Source organism: Alligator sinensis, unplaced genomic scaffold (genome assembly GCF_000455745.1).
Source record: "Alligator sinensis unplaced genomic scaffold, ASM45574v1 scaffold2966_1, whole genome shotgun sequence".
NCBI lineage: Eukaryota > Metazoa > Chordata > Crocodylia > Alligatoridae > Alligator > Alligator sinensis.
This window is the reverse complement of record NW_005844134.1, coordinates 1-12540: the sequence shown is the minus strand read 5'-3', so window position 1 is coordinate 12540 and position 12540 is coordinate 1. Positions and strand designations below refer to the sequence as shown.

Genomic DNA, 12540 nt, shown 5'->3' with positions numbered 1-12540 from the left:
GGCAGCCAGGAGCCGACGGTGGAGCTGGGGGCGCTGGGGCAGGTTGCGGGCAGACGCAGGTGCTGCGCACTGTGGGGACCTGCACTAAGGCGCTGACCCAGGCTCAGGAGTTTTATCTAGGGCTGAGGCCGAGAAGGTCCACGTGCGAGTGTTTCACCATCGACGCTGCCACCCTGTCTCCGTGTGCCAGGGGATGTCTCCTGCCCCCGTCTCTCTCAGTCCCAGCTCCCCAGTGACACGTCCTTCTCATCCCCAGGTCACGGTGAATGTGAAGGTGGACAAGGGGACCTCAGACAGGATGTAGCCCACTGGGGTGCTGCAGGCACCTGGTGACTCTTGACCAGAGCAGCCACAGGCCCGAACTGTGGACATGTCTCTGGATGAGGCAGCACACAGACAGCCCACAACCTTGTGGCCCCAGAGAAGAGCCCTTGCCTAACATGGAGTCAGGTGAGGGTCTGGGTGGAGTCCAGAGCATGGGTCCGGGTGCTTCAGGGCTTGTTCTCCTTCTCCCCCCTCTCCCATGTGCTAAAAGCTCCGGCAGCAGGGAGAGGAGCAGGGCTTTCCCCTGTCAGCAGCACCAGGCCTGACCTGTGCCTTCTCTTCCCCCCGCAGGTGCAGGGGCCCTGGGCAGAGCTCAGCAGCAGCCTCCTGAAGAAGGGCCTGCAAACCTGGAGCTGCCGAGGACTTCCCCAGGGAGGCCGGGGGAGCGGGGCGCCCTGAGCGGAGCCAGCTGCAGAAGGGGCAGGGCAGGCTGGCAAGGCAGGGGGAGAGCACGGAGGTGAGCAGGGCACCAGCTCCAGCTTGGCGGTGGGGAAGTATAGCTGTGGCCATGCCCAGGAGGAGCCAGAGATGCTGTCAAGTGTTTGTGGAGTGGAGAGAGCTGAGGAGCCAGGAACCTTTGGTGACGGGCTACAAATGCACCCAGCCAGCGCTGGCTGAAGCCCTCTCCCCAGTGCCAATAGCCAGGGGTGGTGGCATGGGAAGTCCTGCCAACAGTGGTGAAGCCTGGGCCCCTGGCTCTAAAAGTGCTGCCTCAAAGGGCCAAGCACATAGATCGTGATGAGCTGGGCCAGGGCAGACGTGCTCCCCTCTGTCCATGGCATCTACATCCTTTGTCAGTGAAGAGGGGTGGATTGTGTCATGGCTCAGGGTGCAGAGAGCTGTTGCACAGAGGGATCCCAGAGAAGGCGGTGAGGGCTGAAGGCAGCTTGAAAAGGAGATGCTGATGGGGAAACGCTTGTGCCTCCAGCTCCAGGAGGCCTTTGAGGACATGGCTGTGTACTTCACGCGGGAGGAGTGGGAGCTGCTGGAGGATGCACAGAAGGGGCTGTGCCGGGACCAGATGCTGAGGAACTGCCGAGCCCTCGTTTCCCTGGGTAAATCCCTTTCCTGCTTCTCCCTGCAGCCATGCGTGTGCTGATGCTTAATATCTTCTCCCTGCTTCTCTGTACTCTTGTCCTCACAAAAGTTTTCTCTAGGGATTGAAATCTATGTCCTCCCCACAGCTCCATGTGTGATCAGGCCACTCTTGTGTTTCACACCGACATCTGCTCCCTTTGATCCAGCTGCCTTCGCCTGAGTCTTCCCCGTTCCTGTCACTCCCAGTGCTTCCATATCCAGCCATGTCTTGGTAAGGGGATCTCCCTTTCCCTTCCCAGTGTGGTCGTGTCATCTCCAATTAATTGGGCCAAAAAATTAACTGCCAGCTGTTTCTTGGGGAATGCTTCTGATATCCTCCCTGTCCTGCCTAGCTTGTCCTGTCCCACACGTCCCACTCATGCTCAGTCAGTGCTGTGTAGACCCCCTTCTTCCTCACAACGGAAGGGAATGGAAGTATTATCAGCCTCTGCTGTTACCGCCCCAGGGATTTACATTTCCTTGACTCCATCTCTGGTGCCCCGTGCACACATGATGGAACCTGGGTACTTTTATCACCGGGTTCCTGGAAGTTTCTGCCCACGTTCCTTCCTGATGTCATCATCTCCACAGGCCGCAGGCTCTGGCTTGGCTGTGTTTACTTGGAGACCTTCTCTCAAGCTCGCTCTGTCGTTCTCAGTTGTCTCGACCTCCTCCCAAAATCTGTCTGCATGTCAGATGCCTGGTACGGTGATAAAAAGGGGTGGGCTTGGTGCAGAGCTGATGAAAACCTGTTGTCTTTTCTAGAGGGTCTCTGATACAGGGCTTTTTCTGGCTTGTGGGCAGGGCCATTTCAGCCATTTCACAGGGGAGAAAGCCACATTATGTGAGGTCATCTTCCTTTTCTGGTGCTTTCTTTTCCCTCCATATACCCCAAATGACTTCCTTAGGGAAGGGCTCCAGGGCTTTCTCTGGCTCAGCCAAGACCATGTCAACCACTTCTATGATTTTTGGCTTTCTCGTGCTATAAAAGGTGTCTCTTCATGAGCAGTGTGTGCCCCTGACAGCTGAGGGGGCACGGTGGCGGCAGGAGCGTGGCGGTGGTAAGAAGGGGAGCTCCCACAGACACCCCTGGTGCTGTTGGTGGTGGTGGTTGGAGGGGGGGAGGTGGCAAGTGCTGACCATGGGTCGGTGACCACCTGCAGACACTGCTGGCAGCGTCAGCAGTGGCCAGCAGTGGTTGTGAACCGCCTGCAGACACTGTCAGCGGCAGGGTGGCGAGTGGCGACTGCCCATAGCGAGTGCCTTTTTGTAGGAGGTGCACCACCACGCTCAGGGGGGTGCACGTGCACCCCCTACACGTCACCCGTGTCTCCTCCTGCCTTCAGATGTCCGTATCCAGGACTCCCTGGACGTTTTTTCCAACCCTTCAGAATTTACCCACCTGTGTGCACACCCTTCTGGTTCGATCTTCCCACTGGATGGGATGATTGCTTTTGTTGCCGCTACAGCTGTTCCCTTCCTCTGCCCTGTTGGGGAGTGCCCCTCTCTCCCAGAGAGAAGCGTTATGGTTGGCCATCTGTCCTGGATTCTGTTCCCTGCTGCCAGGCCTTGTTTGAAACCTTCCCAGAGAAGAAACTCACTCCCATTCCTTTGCCTGGAATAACGCTGATAAGATAGATAATCCAGCCACCAGTGTGTCCAGCCTCTCTCTGTTTTGGTGCCTTGTAAATAGTGAGAGCTTCATCTTTCTGCTCTCTACCACATCACAGGTCACTTCACATCCACCCCAGGAATTCTGTTGGTCTTGCACCCATTTTATACCTCAGAGTGGTCGGTGCTGTGTTTCCTATGACCATCCCTCACCACCTGGGTGACAAATGCCATCATCTATTGAAGGCTTCTCCCTGCAACACCTTCTCTTTCACCCTAAATGTCCACCCTCCCTTGTCCTTCAGGCCCCAGTAGAATCCTTGGGCTCATTGCGTCCATTCCCCAAAACTGAGTTTGTTATTCTGCATCCAGTACCCAGTCACAAACCCTCTTTAACCCATTGCCCCAAACAGGATATCGAGGTCCCAAGCCTGACTTAATCAGCCGCATCCAGCGAGGACAGGAGCAGCTCTGGGTCAGTGATGATGAGAACTGTGGGGACATCTCAAGGTCAGAAGACCTGTCACCAGGTGAGTTGTGGCTGTCCCCTCTCCTGACTCCCCTCTCAGAAATGCTCCATACCCACAGTGACAGGGGGCCTGGAACCTGCAGACCTGCCCTCCACTGCCCCTCTGGGATGCTGGCTTCTTAATAGGTTATGCTGTCAGGAGTCCAGATAGGGGGTTTTCCCACACACTGAAATTCCAAGCTGTGGAGATGAGGAGCAGTTATGTTCCTCTCTGCCTAACTACAGCTGCAAGGGGACAACCGAGTTGACTGTCTTGATGGTTAGGCACAGCTCTGGTTTCCCTGGGGTTCCATGATCTTAGATTTCTGCCTTCATTTGGCAGTGTAAGAGTAGATTCCCCAGCACAAGGTAGCTATACCTCAATAACACCATTGCCCAAGTGTGGAAGAAACAAGCTTCACTTTATTGTTTGGTCACGAAGTTGTCAGAGAACTTTATTATACAAGCAGCTGCAGGGGAGAGCACTGAACAGGCAGAGCTTCCTCTTATCAGTCCTGCATGCCCCGCCAACAGACAATTGAAGCAAGCTTTTTATGTTTCAATTCAGGTCACATGACACAAGATATAACAAGTCAAAGAAAAACTGGTTTGAACCAGAAAGATGCAAGAGGGCATAGACTGTGGTTTGACCTATTGACCTCATAGGCCTACTCGGCTCCACAAGGGAAAAGGGCGGGAGAAAGAGCAGATTGCAAAATAGGTGGGGAAAAAGCAATCATTAGCAAATAGTACACGAACTCAAAGAAGTCAGCAGAAATTAAGGCCTGGGTTTTCTTCTTCCACACAAGGCATGATGGGGTTTGTAGTCCCCCTTGGAACTCAGCATGGTGGGTGGAAACTGTTTAAAAGAGAGAGGCTGTGGCTTTGCTGGTGTCTCTGTCAGGTTAACCTGGAACACAGGAAGTGTTGAATCCTGGTCGTGGGCTTCATTCAGCCCATGGGACCATTAAATGGGATTTGTGCAGGAGGTGGTGCATCCCCCATGGTTTGTGCCTTTGTGTTTTGTGTCTGGGCCATGAGCTGTCACAGAACCTGGGACTTAGCACAGGGTCCACATGCAGGTTCATGCCAAGGTCTTTGTCCCAGTGCAGATTCCAGTGATGTGGAGGCAACCTGGACCTCATCAGCAGAGGAAAAGCCTCATGGCCTCATCCTGTGTCCCTTACGTTTCCCTGGAGGCAGAAAGGAAGCACAGCTCTGCTCAGTCCCTCCCTCCCAGAGAAGGTGTTGGAGACAGGAGGGATGAACCACACAGAATTTTTCTACCAAGGAGAAGTAGCTGGTCCAGTGTAGGGCCATGCCCTCCACACACCCCTGACTGCTGACAGGCCCCAGAAATCCATCATGGGACTGATCACCCTCTTACCAGATGCTGCTCTCAGGACTGCCTGAGATCATGGGCAAACACAGGACAACAGTCCCACCAGTGCACTTTGGCTTCGAGATCATGTCAGCCGAGCCAGGTGGAGGGCTCAGCATCATCTCCCCATGGAGCAGCTGATGCTGCTGGGAAAGAGCAGCCCTAAGAGAGACTCCTTCTTCCTTTATGCTATTCTGCCTATAGTCTCCTGGGCCCATTAGTCCAGGGAGCCATGCAGATCCTGTCCTACCATACATGTCCCATGTGGGTTTCCTGCAGCAGGGTCTGAGGGGATGAGGCTGGCAGCTGGGCCAGAAACCCTGAGACTCTGGCTCTGACCTCCACCGAGCAGGGAATATTATCCTGGCACAGGGACGTGCCCCTCCCTCACCCCCAGCACTTAGGTTTTGCCAGGAAGAGCTTGTTCTCTTAAGAAAATGTAAGTGCCAAGGTGCAGTCGTGCTCATAGGCCCATGACAGCAGAGGGAATAGCAGCATTTGGCCTGTGCCAGTAGGGTAGGGACTAACCTGGACTTTCTCTTCCCCACGAAGGAGGCACCTGGCCGCTGAGCAGAGTGGAAGAGCAGAGTCCTGAAGAAGGGGCTGCAAACCTGGAGCCAGCCCGGACTTCCCCAGGGCATTTGGGCAAGATGGAGTCCCTGAGACCTGAGGAGGAACAAAGGCCCAAGAGTCAGGGGAGGCCCCAAAAGCAGAGGGAGAATGTAGCCCTGAAGCAGGTGCCATCTCCCCTTGGGCATGAGAGTGGACAAGGGACAGCACTCAGAGACAGCCCTGGGCACAGAGAAGGATTTGTGGCATTGAAGAGCCACGAGAGAAAGTTCGTCTTTCTGTACAGAGACCCTGCATCTGAGCCGAGCCAGCGGGGAGAGCCTCGAAGGGAAGCAGAAGCTCCTCGCCAAGCCCAGAGGCAGAGCCCACCCCTGCCCCAAGTGCCAGAAAACTTTCAGCTGCCCCTCACTCCTGGCTCTGCACAAGAGAAGCCACGCTGGGGAGAAGCCCCGCCTGTGCGCCATGTGCGGGAAGGGCTTCACCTGCCTCTCGACCCTGGCTGCTCACTGCAAAATCCATTCTGGAGAGCTGCACTCCCGCTGCACCAGATCTGGGAAGAGATTTGCATGCCCCTTGGACCTAGACATGAACCAATATCTGCACAGGGGGAAGTGTCACTATTGCTGTGTCACGTGTGGTAAAATGTTCACCCATTTTGTCTCCCTGGCTCAGCACCAGTGTCTCCATGCAGGGAAGAAGCCACTTAGGTGCCCTGAGGATGGGAAAAGATTCAGAAAATCCTCCAGCATGACCAAATACCAGCACAACTGCACACGGGAGAAGCCACATCAGTGCTCTGAGTGCAGAAAAAGCTTCACCCACTCCTCCAGCCTTGGTAGGCACCAGCGCATCCACACAGGGGAGAAGCCACATCAGTGCTCTGTGTGTGGGAAGAGATTAATTCACTCCTCCAGCCTGGTCTATCACCAGTGCATCCACAAAGGGGAGAAGCCATATCAGTGCTCTGATTGTGGAAAGAGCTTCACTGAGTCCTCTCACCTGGTCCAGCACCAGCGCATCCACACAGGAGAGAAGCCATATCAATGCTCTGAGTGTGGGAAGAGCTTCAGCCAGTCCTCCAACCTGGCCAATCACCAGTGTATCCACACAGGGGAGAAACCACATCAGTGCTCTGAATGTGGGAAGAGATTCACTGAATCCTCCAGCCTGATCAAACACCAGCGCATCCACACTGGGGAGAAGCCACATTGGTGCCCTGAGTGTGGGAAGAAATTTGCCCATTCCTCTAGTCTGGCACGGCACCAGCGCATCCATAGAGGGGAGAAACCACATCAGTGCCCTGAGTGTGGGAAGAGATTCACCCAGTCGTCCTACCTGGCCCAGCACCAGCTCATCCACAAAGGGGAGAAGCCACATAAGTGCTGTGAGTGTGGGAGGAGCTTTCTCCATTCCTCTCAGCTTGCCAAGCACCAGTGCATCCACACGGAGAAGCCACATCAGTGCTCTGTGTGTGGGAAGAGCTTCACGCAATCCTCCACCTTAGCCAGTCACCAGCGTGTCCACACAGGGAAGAAGCCGTATCACTGCTCTGAGTGTGGGAAAAGCTTCAGCCAGTCCTCCAACCTGGCCAGGCACAAGTGTATCCATACAGGGGAGAAGCCACGTCAATGCTCTGAGTGTGGGAAAAAATTCAGTGGCTACTACAACCTTGCCAGGCATCAGCGCATCCACACAGGAGAGAAGCCGCATCAGTGCTCTGAGTGTGGGAAGAGCTTCACCCACTCCTACACCCTGGCCAGGCACCGGCACATCTATACAGTCCAGGGAGGGCTTGGGGATGCCTACCTGTTCACCACCCACTGGTGGTTGCATTCAGACAAGCAGCCTCTTGCTGCTGGAGTGCAGAAAGAGTTCACACAGCCTTTGGCCCTGGAAGGGCACCAAAGAACCTAGAGGCTGTCCCCAAAGGTTTGATTGCGGGGAGGGACTAAGAGGAAACACCAATAGCAGAGGCCAACCCAGACTCTGGGGGATCCTGGGAGAAGACGATTTTTGTATCACCCTTTGAGCCTGTGTCTTCCGCATCATTCTTTAAAAGCAGCTGGTGCTTCCAGAGGAGAACCAGCGACTTTCCAATAGGGTGCCCTCCCCAGGACAGCTGGCTCCAAATGCCCACACAGCTTATCCTTGGCTGCTTTCTGTGCCCATCGGGGTCTGCAAGGAGCTGCTGCTGCCAACTGCTACCAATCTGGCAGGTTTCGCTTCTCAGCCTCTCTCCAGAACTCTGCACCCCTGGGTGCCTGCTGCTCCCCTGCCCTCCTACCCTTTACGACACTGTAATGCTTTCTTTGCTCAGAAAGCCCCAGCACTGAACACAGTATCCCTGTGCCCTCTCTGGAGCATTGAGATGGGAACCGAGCAGAGCAGAGCTCCCTGTGATTTCCCAGCCTCTTCCCTTTCCAAGGATTTACTGTGGTCCAAAGGTTGTTCAAAATCCTTGGGCTCAGAAGTCGGTCACACTCAAGGCCTCACTCCCCTGTACTGCTGCGCAGCAAGGACCCTGCCATTTGGAAGGAGCCTGTGGCCAGGGGCCAGTAGAGTGCCTTTTCTGGGAGAAGGAGGGGCAGCCTGTGGCAGGTCCTGCCTCTCCTGGGGAAGGGCAAGGAGAGTATGAGGACATCCTCTGGGTGAAATGCAGGATGTTGTCATGTCTCGGGAATGTTCCCTGATCGTTAGTATCCCAATACACTGTGTTTCGTGTAGAGGAACTTGGCTTGGCTTCTTTTGTTCTTGTCCAGGTAAAATACATCCCTCAGAGACATCCTGGGTGTAACATACTGGGATCCTGGCATCGCCACCGTCCTAAGCAGCCTTTGATGGGAATAGAGAAGCAGGTCTCTCTGGGGCACTGGGCCAGCTGAAAAGGCAGACAGGGAGATTTTGCTTCAAGGGGGCAACACTCAGCCCCTGCTCATCTGACCAGGAGTCACCCAGAGCTCAAGCTGCCTCTGTCTCCTCACTAGAGAGAGTGCCAGGACCCAGGGCAGGGTAGACATATGTGGGAGTGATTACACGTTAGACTCGTGTCCCGTGTCTCCTTTTGGTCCAGGAAAGCTTGCTGCCTCTTGTCCAGCACCCAACACCCTCCAGGTTCTTCATGAAGCTCAGCATCACTCTCCAGCTGGGTTCACAGGGCTGGATCCCCCACAAGGAGCAACAGCTCTAAACATTACCTGAAAAAGGTACCTGAATATGCATACATCGGTCCTCAACTTGAGGTTGCACAGCCACTAGTTGGGGTGACCTGGGCGTAGCTGTGCCTGTGTTCTCTGAGGGGTTGTTCCAGGCTTCTGAGCTTTCCTGGTTGCCACGTGGAGCTAGGCAGGAATCCTGCCCCCCACCCGCTTCTGCTACATGTGTCAGGGGGGTTACTGTTTATAAGCCTTCCTCTGAGGTACTGGGTATATGCGCACTGGGCTGTGCTGAGTCTTCTGGAAGGGCTGGGACAGGCCTCTACATAAGAATAGTAGTAGTTATTATGACTTGCTATCGCTGCTACTGTTATTATTAATATTATATCCTATTGCTATATTTACTGCTCTAATTATAATAGCTATTCTAGTAATTATGCAAAAAATAGTAGTAATGTCATTATTACTATTGCTAGTTCTATTATTGTAATAGCAATAGTAGTGCAAATAGGAATAGTATTATTCCTACTACTCTAGATATTATTATTATTACTACTGTTTCTATTATTATTATAGCAGTAGTAATAACAAATATTATTTCTATGACTTGGTATTATTATTAATATAACCAGTAGTAATAATGTTCCTATTACTAGCGCTATTATTATTAGTGCTACCACTATGGCTATTCATTAGGGCTGTCAAAACAATTTAAAAATTTTTATTGTGATTAGTTGTGCTATTAAAAAAAAATAGTTGATTAATTGTGATTTTCATTGCAGAACTAAAAACTCAAAATTATGTGCAGAAAAACGCAAAATTATGCAAAAACATTGAGAAAATATTGGGGCTGTTTTGGTATAGGAGCAGCAGCAAGGCATGCTGCCAGGGAACTTCAGTGCTCAGCGCTGTACAAACCACAATAAACAGGGGCTGCAGGAGGCGAGACCAGTGTAAATGCATCTGAGGGGTTGATTCCCGGAGGCAGAAGAGGTACCTGAGGCTGAAGAATGCACCTGTACCAAAGGAGGAACTCCAGGCTGGGCAGGAGATGGTTTCCCCTCAGCCCTATTCTTGTCACAAACTGTGTTAAACGTGAGCATCCATCCAGTGTGGGCATCTTCTCTGTGCTTGTTTCATGTTCTGCCTGAGGTGGGAAAAAGAAAGAAACAGATCTTAGCTGGGATTGACATGCAGTCTGTGGTCAGCCCCCATCCAATGTCGGTAACATTTCACGCTCCAGCTGTAGGGAGGGGACACCCCAAGTGGGTCTGGATCCATTTTGTGCTCTATTTCCCCATGGATCCCTATGACACACACACCCCCCCTGGTATGCATATACACATACCCAAATATATATACACATCTAGTCATACACACAGACACATATACATGTGCACGTACAAACATACACCTAGACACATGCTGAAAGAGCTGGCTGAGCTCATAGCGGTGCCTCTGGCAAGGCTGTTCGAGGAAACATGGAACTCAGTTGTCATCCCTAATGACTGGGAAAAAGTGAATGTGGTTCTCATCTTTAAGAAGCGAAAGAGGGATGACCCTGCCAAATATAGACTGGTCCGTCTGACTTCAGTACTGGGGAAGATCTTTGAAAAAATTGTTCAAGGAGGCCATCAGCCACAAGCTTGTCTCTGGTGAGGTACTGAAAAGCAACGAGCATGGCTTTGCCATGGGGAGGTAATGCCTAGCAAACCTGGTGTCCTAATATGACCAATATGACTAATCACCTGGACATGAGACAGGAGGTGGACATCATCTACCTAGATTTCAGCAAGGCCTTTGATACTGGTTCCCATGAAATCCTCTGTTAAGTTGGAGAGTACTGGCCTAGACTTGGCTAAAATGAGGGGGGGTTGAGAACTGGCTCAGCAGCCAAACCCAATGAGTCATAATTGATGGGCTGACCTCATCCTGGAGGGCTGTCTCCAGTGGTGTACCCCAGGGGTCAGTGCTTGGGCCTGTGCTCTTCAACATCTTTATTAAGGACCTGGACGAGGAAGTGAAAAGTACAATAATTAAGTTTGTGGATGATACCAAGCTGAGGACAAGCAGGTACATTAGAGGACAGGTCAAGGATTCAGGAAGACCTTGACAGGCTGGTTCTGTGGGCTGAACAAAACCATGAGGTTCAACAGGGACAAGGGCTGGATCCTTCACCTAGGTAGGAAGAACCCTCACCATATCTATACGATGGTTGGTAGTACACTGGCTGGCACCGCATCCAAAAGGGACCTGGGGGTGTCAATTGACCAGAAGATGAATATGAGCCACCAGTGTGATGAAGCTGCCAACAGAGCAAGTAGAGCTCTGGTGTGCGTCAGCAGGTGCGTCGCCAACAGATCCAGAGATGCTTCTCCCCCTCTATTCAGCGTTGGTGAGGGCACAGCTGGAGTACTACATCTAATTCTGGGCACTGTCCAAATGGTGCAGAGAAGGGCCATGCACATGATCAAGGGCCTGGGGGACAGGCCCTGTGAGGGGAGACTTTGGGATCTGGGTTTGTTCAGCCTGGGCAAAAGAAGGTTGAGAGGTGACTTGACAGCTGCCTACAAATATGTCAAGAGAGATCACCATGATCTAGGAGAGCAACTTTTCAGAAACTACCCTGCCCCTGGGAAGACGTGGACCAATGGACACAAGCTAGTCAAGGAAAAGTTTCAGCTGGACATAAGGGAAAACTTTTCTGTACAGGTAACTACAATCTGCAACACGCCACCAGCAAAGATGGTGCAGTCGCCATCTCTGGTGGTCTTTGAGAGGAGGCTGGACAAATACCTTGTTGAGCTCATTGTCCATGGCAGGGGACTGGACTTAGGTCCTTTCCGGTCCTTCTTTCTATGATTCTATATAGATAAAGGTGTACATGGTGTGCCCCCCTGGGTGGGGGTGGGGGGGAACCGGGGCCCCCCAGCAACCAGTCAGTGAGCAAGGGGTCCCCCCCCAGCCAATCGCATCAGCTGGGAAGTGGCTGTGGTGCTCCCACTCCCTGGCTGGTGCTTGTGGGGGTGGGGCCCACTGGTGCTCCTGACTGCCGTCCCCCCCACATTGCCTGAGCGGTAAGCGCGGCCTGTCAGGGGGGTACACTGGTGCTCTCGTGGGGGGGCATGTACACCCCCATGCACTCCCTACACATCACCACTGTAGAGATAGATGATATATGCATACATGTACAGACACATACAGGCACACACATACATATACATGCACGTGTATTCACACATTGGTGGATATATACACATGCATGTATATACACACGTGCACATCTGTATACATGTATATGTAAGTATAGATTCATACGTATGTGCACATATACACGCACATAAAATATATAGACATACATATAATATACACCTCTGTACACAGATAATGGAACATATACATGCAAAAAGCCACATACACATATGCAGATGTATACATATAAACAAATATACATAAACATATACATGTATATACACACACACAAATATATAAACCCACAGACACATATACACAACATATTTCTACATAAAATATATCTGTACACATACCCATACATATATATGTATAGATTTCATAGATATTTGGGGTTAGAAGGGACCTCCGTAGATTGAGTCCAACTGCCTGCCCTGGGCAGGAAAACATGCTGGGGCCAGCCAGGTGTTGAGCCCCTCTTAAAGACCCCCAAGGTAGGGGAGAGCACCACCTCCCTTAGAAGCCCATTCTGGGTGGGTAATGTACATATAAAAGTATATATACACACACTAGTACACACACACAAATAACATTTTTAGCATTTTCTGCCCCGTTATTCTCACCCCGGGGTCTCCGGGGCAGACACCGGCGCCCTGGGGCGTTGTGTGGCCCGTGGAGATGGTCGCGGTGCAACGCCCAGACGCCCGCACATGTCCAGCAGGCCC

The 12540-nt window shown here is 52.3% G+C and overlaps 1 long non-coding RNA gene and 1 pseudogene across 1 annotated transcript; one reads left to right on the top strand and one right to left on the bottom strand.

Annotated features, from left to right (window-relative positions):
- Nucleotides 1–1222: 1222 nt before the first annotated feature.
- On the top strand, nucleotides 1223–8942 carry LOC102370775 (annotated as a pseudogene).
- LOC106723473 lies at nucleotides 4580–12540 on the bottom strand. The gene is made up of 4 exons (XR_001359293.2): nucleotides 12439–12540; nucleotides 9621–9770; nucleotides 5430–5567; nucleotides 4580–4713 (listed from the first exon to the last, which is right to left on the bottom strand). It is a non-coding gene; the product is annotated as an uncharacterized LOC106723473 (long non-coding RNA).